The sequence below is a fragment of the Symphalangus syndactylus genome, chromosome 16 (assembly GCF_028878055.3).
Source record: "Symphalangus syndactylus isolate Jambi chromosome 16, NHGRI_mSymSyn1-v2.1_pri, whole genome shotgun sequence".
NCBI classification, from domain to species: domain Eukaryota; kingdom Metazoa; phylum Chordata; class Mammalia; order Primates; family Hylobatidae; genus Symphalangus; species Symphalangus syndactylus.
In genome coordinates this window covers 42,788,834-42,796,226 of record NC_072438.2, presented here as the reverse complement: position 1 = coordinate 42,796,226, position 7,393 = coordinate 42,788,834, and positions in this window count along the sequence as shown.

The window sequence follows — 7,393 nt, the reverse complement described above, 5'->3', positions numbered from 1 at the left end:
GTAGCTGGCACTACAGGTGCTCACCACCATGCTCAGCTACTTTTTTGTAGTTTGGGTGTAGATGGGGTTTCACCACGTTGCCCAGGCTGGCTTTGAACTCCGGAGCTCAAGCAATCTGCCTGCCTCAGTCTCCCAAAGTGCTAGGATTATAGGCGTGAGCCAGTGTGCTCAGCCAGTTACCACTTACTTTTATTCAACAGGTTGATTTCCTACTGTTCTTGATAAGAAATCTGTTCTAACTTATTTATTTAATGTTTTTGATGTAACTGCTCTCTCTTTCACTCATTAAGAGTATCTGTCTTTGATGTTTCTTAGTGTGGATTCTGTTGTATATATGTTTTTCCTATAATTACCTGTTATCAGAATTGGTGTTGTCCACCAATTATTGCCTTAAGATAATTGTATTATATTAAATCTCTGGGTAGGTTATTATTTTCTAATGTATGCTAACTCTCCTTCATATGAGGTCATTTCCTGCTATGATCTGTCATAGTTTTCTTAAATTCCACTTGCTCCCATCAGCAAATATACTAACCTATCTTGATCTAAATCCATATATGCTACTTTCTTTCCCATGATATAAAATCTCATCTACCCAAACACCCTGTATCTGTAATTCTCCCTTTTCTTTCCATGCTCATAGGTCTCTTCCTTTCTATTCTGTTATTTCAAGTGTCATTTAGGCATGGTAAAAATGTTGAAACCACGTCATCATTCAACTAATTCCTTGCCCTTTTTAGTAGATTCCTCAGGGAGAGACATTTATACTAGCAGTAACCATTTATTATCCTCCTATTCTTTTTCGAGCTTATTCCAGAAAGGCTATTACATCATTTAGTTAAACGGCAGTCATGTACACAGAGCTATAGAAGCCACCTTATAAAATTCTAAATTTTGTAAGTTCCTTGGTCTTTTTCTGTTCTTCTTACCTTTTTACACTGGTCATAGACAAGGGCCACACTTTTTAAAGGAGAATGTTTTGTATTCCTTAAAACCTAATGTTGATAATGCAACAAGAATATCCTTCATGGATAATAAAACTTCATTAGGCTGCAAATATATTCATTATGTAACATACTCTACCTTTGTTAACTCTTTAAGTCTTTACAAGAACCGTCTATATTTTGTTGCATTAAAAGGCATTATATTTACAAAACTTTAGACTATAATTTTATTTGTATATATTTTAATGCATGTTACCTACCTAAAGTTTGGTAAAGCAGGCAAGACAATGCCACCTTCTCATGATGATTTTACAAAGCTTGATACCACGAGTTCTTGAAAAATGTATGTCTTCCACAGGAAACAGCAGAGGTCAGAATGAGAAACACATCCCCACGGGAATTCTGACCATCAGTAACATGAATCAGCTGGTGTGCACTCTGCTCCGTAACCCTGGAATCTCCTTTCTACTTGGAGGGAACTAGATGTACAACATGAAGAAGTATGCCCTTTGGAAATGTAAATGCTACACCGCCCTTTAAAAGAGTTCTTCTGATCTCTTAGGAGCTTTACATTTTGAAGAACATGGATGGATAAGAAACATGATGTGGATTGTAAGTGCTTTTGCTGTAGATTTTATAAAGTTATACAAATGTGCAGGACAAGCTATGCAGAAAATATATCTGTCACCTTTATGTTGAACTATACAGACCCACTTACATACATATTGATAAAGCAAAAGCACATTTAACACTAAGTAAAGTTGAAAAATAATCAGTAATATAAAGATATCAAAGAAGACAGGTGGCTGGTTGGAGTCTTTAAGAAAACATGTTAAGCAAGGAAGAAATGGCATGTTTTCTACCAAAGCAAGTGTAATTTATTGACCTAAGGTCCAAGTTGTACCTGACAAAAATAAAATGTTTTAAAGTCATGAGACTAACACTTTTTGCTGAAGCAATATTTTACATCTAGAGAGTTTCCAAATGAAAACCATAACATTTTCTGAAGAGCCTAGAAATCACAGTTGACATATTATGAAGAATCATAGACATTTTAATTTACACATTTTAAAAGTTTCAAATTAATAATTCATTGGAAATTATTTAATAATGACATATCATGAAAAAATGTTGAGGCCATTTCCTTTATGATCATTCCACAATGCTTTAGATATTTTAGAATAATTGATCAGTCTAACACATCCTTGCTTTAAATTGTGAAATAATAATGCATTATCATCATTAATAATTTTGAAAGTATTTTCACACCCATTAACTTGATAAGGAACTATTCTAAAGCTGATATCCATATCTTTTTCCCTGTGAAGAGAGCAATATAGCTCTCTTGTGTTTCATTTTCCCTAATTCCACTAATATGCTGTGTTTACAACCTTTTAAAACTGTGATGTATACTTCGTATTCAAAAGGGGCATGTAATTATATGTATGATTTAAAGAATAATGATAATATAAATGCCTGTATGCAGCATTATCAATATAAGAAGGAGAATGAGGGTGCATTTGTAGGTGTTACATGTTCTTCTCAAGCTATTGCGTTCCCTTCCTGCCAGAAGTGACTTATCATCACAGTGACTATCTCTAAACCATCAGTGTGCTCTGTGGGTGTTTCTAAGATTCTGTGGAAAAAGAGTTTGATGATAAAATAAGGCTGGGAAACTGAAGATGTGAGCTAGACTTTCAGGCAGACTTTGTCTACTGTAGAATTTACAGGGCCTTAATATACTAATCAGCATTTAAATCTACATGCAATTTTATTTTTAAAAGTCTATTTTATTTTATAAAACATATTTTATGAAATATTGTCCTAAGTGTTTTATCAAACATTTGTATAATTCATCATGAATTAAAGGTCAGACAAATACAGACGTTTCCTCATAAGACTTGAAAAACATGTAATGGTGGTTGAAGTTTTACAGTGGATGAGCAAAATGATGCTTCAGTAAGAAAACTAAAAATTTCAGTAGCATAAAAGAGTAAAGAGCTATTTCTCACTCACAAGACAAGTCCATGGTTGGTTTGGTAGGGGTTCTGTTCTGAGCATTCTTTACTTTGAGCCACTCTTTCTTGGACATTGCTGGATTAAGACACTTTTGATCAGACACAAAACAAAAGACACAGGATACAATTGACCTTAAAACCTCAACTACCATTATATGTTCTTCAAGTCTTATAAGGAAATGTCTGTATTTGTCTGACCTTTAGTTCATTATGAATTATACAAAAGTTTGATAAAATACTTGCGCAATATTTTGTAAAATATGTTTGACACAAGACACCAAGATATACGACACAATTTATTTGGCAGAACTAGTCAAACTGCTCCGCCCACAAAAGCCAGCCAGGAGATGCTATCTTACCATATATCCCACAAGGCAGAGAGCTGGAAATATTTGGGGAACAGGATTAATGATTATTCTTAGGGGCTAGGGGGAAGGCCATTAGTCTATGTAAGGGGTTGAATTTGTGGGAAAGGCAAGAGGATTCATTAGGTCATTGGGTTTGAAAAAAGCCTTAGGTCCCTCATGAATCTGACGAGGGAGCAACAGGATGGCAACTGGGTGAGAGAATTCTTATCTTTGATAAGCACAAATGTATCCAGTGCCTAAGAGGCCGGCGCTTGTATGTGAATCAGTGTCATTTCACAATGGAGGTAAAACTGGGACCGGGAAATGAGACACTTGGCACATCCATAAAATGTACAAATAGGCAGTGGATGGCTCCTTACTGGTCATAGGGGTGACTCTGGAAAGCATGCTAATTCATAGTAGGACTAGACCGTTGTGTAGAATGAGCAAGCTCATTATTCTTTCTAGCCTTTTCTTTATTTCTTTTCAATGATTTCAAATAGTATATATATGTAATATATAATGTATATTTATTTATATTTTTTCTAAAAATGCTCACCCATATCAGTTATATGTAATATATAATATATGCACAATATTATCATATAACATATATTAACATATGACAACATATAAATATATTTATTTACTTATAATATTTTCTCTGAAAAGACTCCCTGATTTCAGCTGTGCCTTTCACCAAAGGAAGAAACTATTGTTTGCCTTTGAATCAAAGGATGAAAAGAACTTTTGAGTATAGTATACAACGGAGGATCTATGTGATGTTAGCAACAAAAAATTAACAGAAGAGAAAAGCAAGTCTCAAGGAAAGAGAGAAATTTAGTACGAAATAACCTTGAACATTTAGAAATTTTTCATTCATGATTCCACCCCCCCAAAAAAAGATAAACGAGGAGCTTCTGAATTTTATTTCAACAAGAGAGAGGGACTTTCCTATGTAGAATCGCCTTCCCCGTCTGGAAAGAGTTGCTTTTTCATCCCCTGGCTTCTATTAGAACAGCATTTGATGTTCTCAGTGAAATAAGAAGGTACCAACTGTTAATATATTCCTTTAGAAAGTTTTGATGCTTTAAATAGACTTAGTGGACGCTGTATCATCCTTTTTTGTCAACTTTTATTTTATAATCAGGGGATAAATATGCAGATCTGATACAAAGGTATATTGTGTGATGTTGAGGTTTGGAGTGAATCTGTCACCCAGGTAGTGAACATAGTATCCAATAGGTAGTCTTTTTCAATCCTTACCCTCTCCCTTTATCCCCCCTCTTGTATTGCCCAGTGTCTGTTGTCCCCATTTTTATGACCAGACCATGTATACCCAATGTTTATCTCCCACATGCAATAATATGCATTGTTTGGCTATCTGTTTCTGTGTTAGTTTGCCTAGGATAATTGCTTCTAGCTGTATCTATGTTGCTGCAAAAGACATGAAATCATTCTTTTTTATGGCTGCATAGTATTCCATGGTGCATATGTACCACATTTTAAAAATACAATCTACTGTTCGTGGACACCTGGGTAGATTCCATATATTTGTTATTGTGAATAACGCTGTGATGAATGTATTGTTCTTTTCGGGAGAACCATTTATTTTCCTTTGAGTATATACTAGGTAATGAGATTGCTGAGTCAAATGGTAGTTCAATTCACAGGGCTTGGAGAAATCTGCAAACTGCTCTCCACAGTGACTGAACTAGTTTACATTCTCAGCAGCAGTGTATGTGTTTCTTTTTTTCCAGAGCCTCACCAGCATATGTTATTTCTTGACTTTTTAACAAAAGCCGTTCTTGTTGGTATGAGATGGTATCTCATTGTGGTATTGATTTGCATTTCTCTGATGATTAATGACAATTAACATTTTTTCATACGCTTGTTGGTTGTATGTATGTTTTCTTTCGAGAAGTGTCTGCTCTTATCCTTTGCCCAATTTTTAATAAGATTATTTGTTTTTTGCTTGTTGATTTGTTAAAGTTTCTTATAGATTCTGGATAATAGACCTTTGTTGGGTGCATAGTTTGCAAATATTTTCTCTCATTCTTTAGGCTGTTTATTCCACTGATAGTTTCTCTTGCTATGCAGAAACTCTTTAATTATGTCCTGTCATTAGCCAATTTTTGTTTTTGTTGTATAAATTTTTGTTTGAGGATTTGTCCATAAATTCTCTGCCAAGGCTGATATTGAGAAGGGTGTTTCCTAGAGTTTCTTCTAGGATTTTTATAGTTTGAGGTTTTACATTTAAGTATTTAATCAATCTTGAGTTAATTTTTTGTATATGGTGGCATGCAGGAATCCAGTGTAATACTTCTGCATATAGACATGCCAGCTATCCCAGGAGCATTTATTGAATAGGAAGGCATCTCTCCATTGCTTATTTTTGTCAAGTCTGTTGAAAATCAGATGGTTACAGGTATGTGGCTTTATTTCTGGGTTCTCTATTCTTTGCCTTTGGTCTATATGTCTGTTTTTGTACTAGTACCATGCTGTTTTGATTAGTGTAACCATATAGTATAAGTTGAAGTCAGGTAATGTGATGCCTCCAGATATATTTTTTGCTTAGGATTACTTTGGCTATCTGGGCTGTTTTTGATTCCATATGAATTTTAGAATAGATTTTTTCTAATTTGTGAAAAAATTACATTAGTAATTTGATAGAAATAGTATTGAATCTGTAAATTGTTTTGGGCAGTATGGGTATTTTAATGATGTTGATTCTTCCAATCCATAAGCTTGGGTCATTTTTCAATTTATTTGTGTTGTCTTTTATTACTTTCTTCAGTGTTTTGTAATTCTGCATGTAGAGATCCTTTACCTCTTTGGTTATCTGTATTTCTAGGCATTTCATTCTTTCTGTCACAATTATGAAAGAGATTGCATTCTTGATCTGGCTCTCAACTTGAAAGTTATTGGAGTATAGAACTGCTACTGATTTTTGTACACTGACTTTGTATCCTGAAACTTTGATCATGCCACTTTATTCTAACCTGGCTGACAGAGCAAGACTGTCTCTGAAAAACAAGAAACAAAATAAAAGAAATGAAAGCACAGTATATTTATGATTAATAACATTTAATTTCATTGAGATTCAATGTCAGTTGAAATTACCGATTTATGGGCATATTGAAATATCTATGTAGATAGCCACTGAATTAGCCTAGGGCTCCTGTAACAAACGTCTTCAAATTTGGTGGCTTAAAAAGCTCTGAAATTGATTCTCTCATGCTCTGCGGGGTCAGAAGTCCTAATTAAAGGTTCAGCAAGTCTTTGCTTTCTCCAAAGAATATAGGAGATATCTTTGCTTGCCTCTTCCAATTTCTGGTAGTTTCAAACAATTTTTGGCTTGAGATGACATAGCTTCAATTTCTGCCTCCATTTTACACACAGCTTTTCTTCTCCCTTCTCCCTCTGTCATCTCTGTTTCATTTGTTTTTCTCATCCTTCTTATCAATGGATGTCTTCTCTGTTTTTAAGGAAACTTGTGTTTTGATTAAAGGCCTACCTGGATAATTTAGGATAATTTCAAGTTACTTTACTTAATTGCATCTACAAAGACTCTTCCCAAATAAAGTCATATTCACAGGTTCTAGGCAGAAACTAGAATATATTTTGGGGGCCACAATTCAACCCTGTACAAGTACCAAGCTAAATACATTTTACTTTGACATCATTCCATCATGTTTAGATATTTTATTCAAACTGATATAGCTATAGTGCTAATTTTAGTTTTATGTCACTCTCTCTCTCTTTTTCCTTTTTTAGAGACAAGGACTCATTCTGTCACCCAGGCTGAGGTGCAATGGCCTGATCACAGTTCACTGCAGCCTTGAATTCTTAGACTCAAGCTACTCCTCCACATCAGCCTCCCAAGTAGCTGGGACTACAGGCTCACACCTGGGTACCTTCTCTCTCTTTTAAAAATTTTATTTGTTATCTTTTTCAATTTTAATGAAAATTTTATACATATATATGTAACCCATCAGTTAATACAGTTTGCTTGTATATGTTATATAAAAGGTCACTTCCTCTTGAATTTGCAAAATAGTTGTTTGCTTAGCATGATTGTCAA